Genomic DNA, 10,592 nt, shown 5'->3' with positions numbered 1-10,592 from the left:
TTTGATTTGGGTTGAGTTTAAGGGTTTTGGGATGAAATTCGCATGCTGTTTTCTGAGATTTAGGATTTTCTGAAATCGCCAGTTCGCGCCGCGAACTATTGTTCGAGCCGGGAACTGCTTGGCAGAAACTTGGGGATTATTTGATTCACTCAGTTCGCGCCGTGAACTTTGTTCGAGCCGCGAACCCTGTTTTACAGAACTTTTTCCAAACTTTGAAAGGCCATAACTTTTGATCCGTAACTCCGTTTTATGCGCCGTTCGAAGCGTTGGGAAGCTAATGAGATTGTCTATATGATAGGATAGAATGGATTGACACTTGTTTTATAAATTATGATGATAATTGAGAATAACATTTACCTATATGTGTATGTTATGGATGAATTGTGCATGATCAATGTTCATGGATGTATTATGTGATATGATAACCGCGATTTATGTGATTGAATTCTAAATACTAGTTGATGTGGAATAGTTTAAATTTGATGTTAATATATGGATAACATGTGATTACTTATGTGTGTATTATGAAATAAGACTTGTGGTTAATATTCATATATGTGTTAAGTGATGTGATATCCATGATATGTTATAATGAATATAAATATACATTTATATGTACTATTTGAATGTGTCTTGTTGATAATGATCATTTAAAGGTGTATGTATTGAGATGTGGATTGTATACTTGTAAATGCTTTTATGTGTGTTACGTTTTGGTATGTAATGAATAACAACTATTGGTAAGATGTGTGGTAATATATGCATGATGATTGTGATTGGATATATGATGGTTGTTATGCCTTGTTGTAATTGTTAATTGTGTTGTGAATGTTGTGTACAATTGGCGGATAATTCATAGAGTTGGATTATTGTGGTATGCGGTAAGTTAAGATTGATGAGATAATCTTAATTGCATAAATTGTTGGTAATTGTACATACATTCATAGCATGGTCGGCTTTATGGTGGAAGCGGTGAAACTTGGGTTCACATGGTAAGAGACGTTGATCCTTGAATGGAAACAGGCGTAGCAGACGTGATCCTTAATTGGAAATAGGCGTGTTGGCTTTGATCTTGTCCGGATCGGGAGCGTGGCTTGGATTCTAAACATTGAATCGGAAAGCGGTGAAACATTGGATTCACATTGGGTACCACATGCATAGAGTCACATGTCTTGCATTGAGTCACATTGGTGTTATGTGATGTTTGAATGTATGCAATTATGTGATTGTTATGTGTGTATAAGATGTGATAAGTGAATTTGGTGACTCATTTTATATGAATTGTTGTTGTGTTATGAATGTGATATATGTGATTTGGAGCACATGTGATACATATGTGAACTTATATGTATTAATGATATATGTATATATATATATGTGAATATGTGAATCATGTTTGATCACTTAGAATTGAATGAGCTATGTTGTATGACATGAATATGTGAATCTTGATTAGTTGCATATGATGCATGTTTATGGGGAGAGTGATGAATTCTTGAAATGTATTCTTATTGTATTTTACATTTCCCATTATTATGTTTTCTATAAGAAGTTGAATTCTCACCCTTCTGTTTGAATGTTATCCTTTGTTTGTAACGTGCAGGTTTCATGGATAGTGATGCTTCGAAGGAGGATTAGCGTCGAGATTTAGATCTCTAGTAGGGTGTCGTGACTAAGTAGTCACTTGTGCTCTGGTCATATGTAACACATGGGAGTTAGGTTTTATGTTTTTATGACTCGATGTTATGAGATATTTGCTTACTCATATTGTATTCGTATTTGAATATGTTATTCTGGTTAATGTGTGGCCTTGAGCCAAGATGTTGAGACATGGTGGATGATGTATGGGAATCATCCTATTTTGCCATTTATTTGATGAGATGATTATTCCGTTGTGGTTTGCATGTTGTTTTAAATTCCTGTGTTATTTGGAAATGACCATTGCATGTTTAAAGATAAAATATTTGTTCTATTTTGCAATATGTGTAACGCCCTCGTGAGATGCATGCTTTCTTTACTCTGATTTACGCAAATATATGCCTTATTTGTTTAGTATAGAATTGGGGGTGTTACATTAATAGCATGCCTCACATGATATTCGGTTTACATATTCTCATATGCCATCGATTGTTGCCTTGATATCGTGCCTTGTTTCCATGGGTGTTTCATTGTGTTTTGAATGTGTTTTGATAGATTTTTATGATGCTTGCAAGTTGGTTTTGTTTCAAGTTGGATGGAATTGGTTCCCAAACATAAAAAATAGCAAAAAGTGTTTTTCTACAGCAGAACCCGGTTCCTAGAATGGAGGAACCGGTTCCCAGGTGCCTCGTTGGTTCATTCTCTGGTTTTTTGTACCAAGAACCGGGTTGTCCCTAGGCAGGAATCGGTTCCTGTGTGTTGTTTTGTGTTTTTTTTCTAACTTCCTTCTCGCATAACTTTTTACTCGTAGCTCCGATTTGCACGTTCTTTATATCGTTGGAAAGCTTATGAGATGTACTATCTTATTAGATACTTGGTTTTCATTAATTTGTAGATCATTCATGTTTGATTTCTCTTTGATGTTTCATCGTCCATTTCATGTTTACATTACTTTCCCGTTTCTTTTGGTTTATAGAAATAACGTAATTCCGATTGCGATGTTTGTTATCTCTAACTTGTGTGCTAGTGTGCAAGGCATTTGGATAGTCATCGATCGACGCTTATTATTTGAGTGTTCCGCTTTACTTGCGAGACACAATCTCATTCTCTCATCTCGTGTTCTCATCCTGGAGACACGTCCCTATTACTTTATATTTGTTTGTTTGGTTTGCTAGTTCCTCTTGCAGGTGTATTGTGATTATGCTCAACGCGCATGTCGACCTTTGTGTGCTTTCATGCCTAATCGGTGTGCTGACTATTTGCTTTTCTAGCTCGCTCGCGGGATCTTTAGTTTCCTTGCTTTTCTTTGCTACAGTTTACGGATCATCATCCGTTTGGTATTGATCCCGTTTCATTTTATTTTTCCCGCACTTTATCGCTTTCTCGCATCATCCTATAACATGAGAAGTAGGACTTAGACATGCATCTGGCCAAGCCCTCGAAAGAGGCTATGTTCTTGTTGGTGTGTTTATATTTGTGCTTTGTGGCAGGGAGTCACGGTGTAATAAGTCCTATATGGCGCTCCGTTAAGTCCTCTTGGAAGGCATGCGGAAAGGGTTAGCAATCAACCCCCGCCCAGTCTCATCAAGTCCGTTCGGTATGTGCATACTACCCGTGGCTCGCTTCTGAACTAGCACAAGATCTTGTTATCGAGTATGTCAGGAAAAGGGTTCATGCAGCTGGACCCCCGCATTTCCTATAGTTCGTGTCGCTCGACGTGGATGCTCGGTGTACGCACGCACCGTTTTCCTTTCAGATTCGTGACGGCTTGGTTGTTGAGAGGGATCCGCTCCTCTTGTCTATGGCCTGATCATTTTCGCGAGGTCTAATGCTTGGTTGACTCGGGTGATTCGCTCCCCTTGACTATGGCGGGACCGCTTTTCTACCACTCGGCCAGTGCCGTTGGTTTGCTTGCTTTACGAGCGGAGCTCGTTTGTGTGATATTATTGTTTGTTTTTGCTTTTCCCCATAGGTTGATAGTTTAGTTTAGACTTGTACCCTTTGTATGATAACATTAGGTTGCAAGCTTTCCCCTTTAGCTTAGGTTTTCCTCATGCATTCTTTAAAACACAAACCACACTCTTTATTTTCTTTTCTTAAGAGCTTGTTATTTCCGCTCCATTCCCAAGCCTAAGTCTCCAAAGGTCGAGCAGCGGAGTGCGAATGTAACTCGTTCACCTAAGAAATACAAAACAAACAGAAACTAGTTAGCCGAGCTACGGTACCTCTGATTCCGCAAAACGGATACGTAGGCAGCAGGGTAGGGCCCGTGCGAGTATAACTCTTTCTTTTCCCCATGTTTTGCATGCATTTTAGTCCAGATTAGCGCAGTTTGCTTACACACCCATAGTTTTAGACACGAGCGTGGATACCATCGAGTACGATGGGCGCGTGGGGTGCTAATACCTTCCCCTCGCGTAACCGACTCCCTTACCCTTTTTCTCTGGTCGTGAGACCGTTGTTTTATTTTGTGGTTTGCTGGCATTCCCTTCCTTTTCAGGATATATATGTTGTAACACCCCAAATTCTACCCAAAAATATCATGCGAGAAATCAGAGTATTTTAAAAACTATCAACAATGCATTTGGGATATCACATTTACTTCCTATAAACAACTCATAAACAGATACATAGCACTTTAATCTCAGAGAAGCACAAAACAACCTATAACAGCTCTTAGACAAACCAACTTCATTTTAATATGCAGCGGAATCATAACATTCGAATTTATAAACAAATCATCTTATTTAATCGGAAACAACTTCAAACATCATAGTACTTCTCATTATCCAATTTGGAACTCAACAACTAAAACATGAACAACATAGAAACAACAATATAGACAACCCCCGAGTGCTACGTATCAGAGCGACACACCAACCAGACACGGTGAATCTACAAACTTCCACAGCTATACTTGAGTACCTGCCCATTTCCCATGGTAGGGGAAACATCAGCAGAAGGGGTGAGATATCAAACATTATAAAGGAAAGTATGATAATACATATAGCAAAGATAAAATCATACACAATTCACCACTTCTCAATATAAGCAATTTGCATCACAACAATAATGTTAACTATCAACTATAACAATGTATTCAAGTTTACAAGTATGTCATTCAAGCACATAATAACATATACTTCATAATCACAACGTAAATTAATACAACTATCAACAATGGCAAAACATGGTTCATATATTCCACATATATACATATATCATTAATACATATATATATTTGCATTCTCATCATATACGTTTCATTTATATATATCACCAAAATCATGTATCAAACATCACCAAATTTAATTATCACATCTCATGCACACATAACAATCACCTAATCACATAATTACATATATTCAAACATCACATAACTCCAATGTAACTCAATGCAAGACATGTGACTCTATGCATGTGGTACCCAATATGGACCCAAAGTTCCACCGCTTCCGATTCATATAGAATCTAGCCACGCTTCAGATCCGGACAAGACCAAAGCCACCAAATGTAAGTTTACCGCTTTCCGATTCACTCTAGAATCCAAGCCACGCTTGTGTTTCAAAGCAATTCCACCTATGTTTCAAGGCACACTATGATATGAATGTATGTACAATCTCACAAATATATGCAATTAAGATCATCTCTACCATCTTAACTTTCCACATATCACAACAATTCAACTCTATGAATTATCCACCAATTGTACACAACATTCACAACACACACACATCATTCACATATGAGAGGCCAATTAATCAATTATGATTCACACAATCCAATTAACACTAGTAATCATACTATCTCATGTTAATTCTCATTTTTGTCAATTATACATGAACACACATTTTCAACATCAAGCAATTAGTCATTAGAATTAATGCTAACCAACTAACCATAAAGAATCAATATTAAAACAACATCATTGGCATGACAATATATATTTCTCAACATACATATTCAAGCCAAAACATAATTACAAACAATTTCTCAAAATACCGTAATTTACCGATAAACCGAATAATTGGTCCAAGTTCAAGTATATTCCAATCACATAGACTTATTGGAATCAATTCAACTAATAATTTAACTATCCAATTAATAATTAAACTATATTAATTTCAATTCAACTATTATATTTCTATTCCATTATTTTCCAATTCTATAACAAAACCCATTATTTCACTATCAATGGTTTACTCACAACAAACATAACAATCTAATACACATAGATTATCAATTGCACACAACTTATCACATTTATATCATCACATTCCAACAATCATCAAATACCCAAAATTGCAACATAGAAGAACATGGATATCAAAGTATAGAATTAAACCCACTATAACATACTATCATACAACCCTTTAGCATGAAAGAACCCCACCCTTACCTTGGCAAATATGAAATCTTTCACCATAGCTCTAAGCTTTTCTCCAAAATAAATCCTTCAAACATAATTTGGAGACACACCTAAAAACCAGTTCGGAAATCAGCTTATCAGACGAACTTAAAATCCTCAAAATCAAAATCGCTCCGGTCAGAACTTACCTCTATGAGTCAGGAACGTTTTGTCAAAACCACGCGACGATCCAACGGTTGGATTGAGAGATACATCCGTTTTGCTAAGGTGACTCAATGCTGAAACTTGCTGCGAAAATGAGGTTTCTTCTAGCTTTTCTCTTCCACCATTGTTCTCTTCCCTTTTGCCTCTTTTCTCTTCTTCCTATCTTTTCCCCCAAATGAAAATAGTAACCTCTAAAACCCAAACCTTCTCTTACTATCTCACTTATGTCAATTGGGCTTAACCCACCAATCCATCCATTATGTTTCTATCACTTAGGCCCATTTAGTTATATCTCTCTAATAACTCGATTAAGTCAAACAACACAAACACTCACATAATTAAATACTTAAATAATTATTATATCACATAATAACTAAATAAATAAGTTATTATTAAAAACACCAAACAATATAATTACTAATATAATTAATAAAAATATTAATAAAAATCGGGATGTTACATATGTTAGTGGCGACTCTGTTAATTTTCGCGGTAGCGACAATAGGCAAGTTCGTTACAGCGACCTGTCAGCGAAGTCCCGATTCACTACAGCGAGCTCCAGCGAATAAATCAAATTAACTCCCAGAATTTCGCTACTAATTCGCTACGCGAACCAAAGTTCGCTACAGCGAACTCTGCTACATTTCACAAAAACAGAAAGTGCAGAAAATGCACTTTGGGTTTCCAAAACCCCAAAATTCCACATGCAACCAATCTTGATCGATTAATAAGTTATAGTAATCACATATATACCAACTACTACTAAAATAAAGTGTTAAACATGCATTAGCAAGGATTATAGAAGCAATTACTCTCAAAACCCTTAACCCCAAAATCATGTTAATCCATGAAATACCCCAAAGTCTCTATCTATGAGACTCACCTGATTAAAATGGAGGTTATGAAGACACACATACTGCATTAGAACTCCCAACATGGCCAAATTTTCACCTTTAAGCTCACCAAACCCGTATTCCTCCTCCAACCAAATCCAGCAGGAATCATCCATCTTTAAACCCACTTATCTCCCTCATTATGAACCTCCCTTATACGAATTAATATATCAAATCAAAGGAAATTTTGTGAAGAATCTAAAACTTCAAAAATTACCTAAATCGGAGCTACGAGCTGAAAGTTATGGCATGTTTAGTAGAAGCTGCACCTTGAATACGAAAATGGAGACATGAACTATGTGTTCTTCTTTCCTCCTTAATTCTAATCTCTAATTCACTCCTAAAAATATGACTCCTAAACCAAACAAGCCCTTAAGCTCATGCAATAGAGTTAAATGCCTCTTGTGCCCTCCAACTAAGTGATAATTACAACCTTGCCACTTAGTTCAATTCCAACTAATCCTTTGGATTTCTCTACTAACCCCTTATACTCATTCTTAGTATATAGTTATACACGCTACTTCTTTAATTAGAATAACACCAATGTGTCCTCTAATCACCTTTTAATCGATTAAATGACAATTACCGGTGTCGAAGAATCGGGGTATTACAATATCAATTTTTGAAAGTTTAACAAGCTTCATTCCTTTGATGTAATGTAGCACACGAAAATCTTCAAAAAGACCAAACCTTGCAAGTTTAACGAATTTCTTGACTTTTATGTAATATATATAGCACACTAAAATCTTCCAAAATACCAAATTTTTGCAAGTTTAATGAATCTCGTGACTTTAATGTAGTATAGCACACCAAAATATTCAAAAAGACCAAATTTGGCAAGTTTAACGAACTTTGTGACTTTTATGTAGTATAGCACACGAAAAATCTTCCAAAATACCAATGTATGCAAGTTTAACAAACTTTGTGACTTTTATATATATAGCACACGAAAATTCTTCAAAAAGACCAAATTTTGCAAGTTTAACTAACTTCGTGACTTTTATGTACTATAACACACAAAAATCTTCCAAAATACCAATTTATAAAAGTTTAACGAACTTTGTTTGTTTTATGTAGTATATAGAACATGAATAACTTCCAAATTATCAAAGTTTGCAAGTTTAACAAATTTTGTGAATTTTATGTAGTATAGCACACAAAACTCTTCAAAAAAGAACAAACTTTGCAAGTTTAACAAACTTCGTGACTTTTATGAAGTATAACACTTGAAAATCCTTCAAAATACCAATGTATGCAAGTTTTTCAAACTTCGTGTATTTTATTAAGTATAGCACATGAAAATCTTCCAAAATACCGAAGTTTGCAAGTTCAACGAACTTCGTGAATTTTATATAGTATATAGTCCCCGAAAATCTTCAAAAATACTAAACTTTGCAAGTTTAACGACTTTCGTGACTTTCATGTAGTATAGCACACGAAAATATGCAAAAAGACCAAATTTTGCAAGTTTAACGAACTTCCTGACTTTTATGTAGTATAGTACACGAAAATCTTCCAAAATACTAATGTATGCAAGTTTATCGAACTTCTTGACTTTTATGCAGTATAGCACATAAAAATCTTCCAAAATATCAATTTTTTGCAAGTTTAAAGAACTTCATGCCTTTTATGTAGTATAGCCCCCGAAAATCTTTAAAAAGACCAAACTTTGCAAGTTTAACGAATTTCGTGACTTTTATGTGGTATATATAGCACACAAAAATCTTCCTAAATACCAACTTTTTGCAAGTTTAATGATTTTCGTGACTTTTATATAGTATAGCACACAAAAATCTTCAAAAAGACCAAAGTTTTACAAGAATGTCAGTTGTGTTATGACTATTTAATCTTAAGGCAAGAGGTGGCTGGACGGATAAAAGTTTCACTAAATTGCTTGAATTGTTGAAAGAAATACGTCCCGAAGGTAATACATTGTCGAACCGTACCAATGAGGCCAAGAAGATATTGTGTCTCATGGGTTTGATTGGAACACTTCTCAACATTAAAGGCAAGATAAAAGATACTAAGAAATCCCACAAAGATATGGTTGTGATGGGTATACGGCAAGAGTTAGCACCAAAGTAGGAAATAGAACCTATTTGCCCCCAGTTTGTCATATTTGGTCTAAAAAAGAAAAAAAGTTTTTGTGATTGTTTGCAGGGTATCAAAGTTCCCCAATAGTACTCGTCAAATGTGAAGAAACTTGTTTCAGAGAACGATCACAAATTAGTTGGCTTAAAAAATCTCATGGTTGTCATGTCTTGATGCAAAAACTTCTACCAGTGGCTATCCGTCGCATTTTATCAAGAAATGTAAGGGTAACTATAATTGGATTATGCTTATTCTTCAATGCTATATGTAGTAAAGTTATTGATTCTGGAAATTTAGATGACTTAGAACACGAAGTTGCAATTATCTTGTGCCAATTAGAAATATTTTTCCGTCCATCATTCTTTGACATTATAATTCACTTAGTTGTTCATCTATTAAGGGAGATTAGAATTTGTGGTATAATTTATTTACGATGGATGTATCCGGTAGAGCATTACATGAATATTTTTAAAGGGTATACAAAGAATCATCATCGTCCAGAAGCTTCGATCGTATAAAGGAATATCACGGAAGAAGCTATTAAGTTTTGTACAAACTATTTGTCAGAAGAGAATTTTATAGAAATTTCTAAGTGTCATCATGATGGATTTTATAATGGTAGAGGTATTTGAGGTTTAAATGTTAAGACATTTGATCGAGGAGTAGTTCTTCAAGCGCATTTCTATATATTGAACAACCTTAATGAAGTTCAACCTTACTTGACTGACCAGAAAAGTCTTTTAAAGGAAAAATTCCCCCGGATGATTGAAAAATGGTTGTTGACAGAGCATAACAAAACTTTTAAAACTTGGTTTAATGAAAGTATTTCTAAAGAGAGTAGTGCGTCATATGCTTGCAAATGGTTGTCACATATGCCTAAGTTTAATGTAGTTACTTGGAGTGTGTACGACATTAGTAAATATTCATTCTATACAAAATCAAAGGATAATCGTTGCAGCATGCAAAATAGTGGGGTTATGGTTGAGGTTGAATCCATGTATTTTTCTAGTTCCAAAGATAACAATCATATACTAGCATTTATAGCGTACTTTGGGGTCATTGAGGAGATTTTGGAGATTGACTGTGTTTCTTTTAAAGTTCCTTTATTTAAGTGCAGGTGGATTGATAGTAACACTGGTGTAGAAATCGATGAATTAGGATTCACACAGGCTGATATTCTAAAGACAACTTATAAGAACGACCCATTCATCATGGCAACCCAAGAAAACAAGTTTTTTACGTCACTGATCCTTCTAACACTAGATGGTAAATTGTTCTTCAAGAAAAACATCTTCCCGATAGTAGTAATGAAAATCAAGATTTCAACTATGAGACACCTTGTTTAGCAACACATGTACGTCAATCATCTGAAGAAAATGACTCAGATTATGTGCATG

This window comes from Vicia villosa, linkage group LG5 (genome assembly GCF_029867415.1).
Source record: "Vicia villosa cultivar HV-30 ecotype Madison, WI linkage group LG5, Vvil1.0, whole genome shotgun sequence".
Lineage (NCBI taxonomy): Eukaryota > Viridiplantae > Streptophyta > Magnoliopsida > Fabales > Fabaceae > Vicia > Vicia villosa.
Note: the sequence above shows the minus strand (reverse complement) of the source record.